This window comes from Corvus brachyrhynchos, unplaced genomic scaffold (assembly GCF_000691975.1).
Source record: "Corvus brachyrhynchos isolate BGI_N302 unplaced genomic scaffold, ASM69197v1 scaffold1, whole genome shotgun sequence".
Lineage (NCBI taxonomy): Eukaryota > Metazoa > Chordata > Aves > Passeriformes > Corvidae > Corvus > Corvus brachyrhynchos.
Window position 1 is genome coordinate 8,129,886 of NW_008237222.1, and position 433 is coordinate 8,130,318.

A 433-nucleotide genomic window follows, 5' to 3' on the forward strand; every position below is an offset into this window, starting at 1 on the left:
AGGAAAAATGGCAAAGTGGATGTCCTCCCAGGGGGGAAAAAAAAAAAAAAAAGAAAAAAGAAAAAAAGAAAAAAATAAAAGAAAAGAAAAAAAAACAGTAGTTAAAAAAAAAAGAAGAAAAGTACTAGAATTGGGAAAGCCCCCACACAAAAAAAAAATCGCCAAAAAAAAATGTTTCTCAGAGATTGACCCTTGCTGGGTAGATATATAGAGAGAATTTTTTTGAAAAGGGGTAGCCGAAACTGTGTCTCCTCTTTCCCAGTTCAAGTGGCACTGCTTTGCCCTGGTGCTTTTGGATTGCCAGTGCTCCTGCACCACTTTGCACTCTTCCCCCCTCGCCTGGCACTGGGACTGGAAGGAAGGAAGCCCCCAGTGCAGCTGGGCTGGTGCTGGCTATTACTATTATATATTGCAATGTGAAGATGGCGGAGTC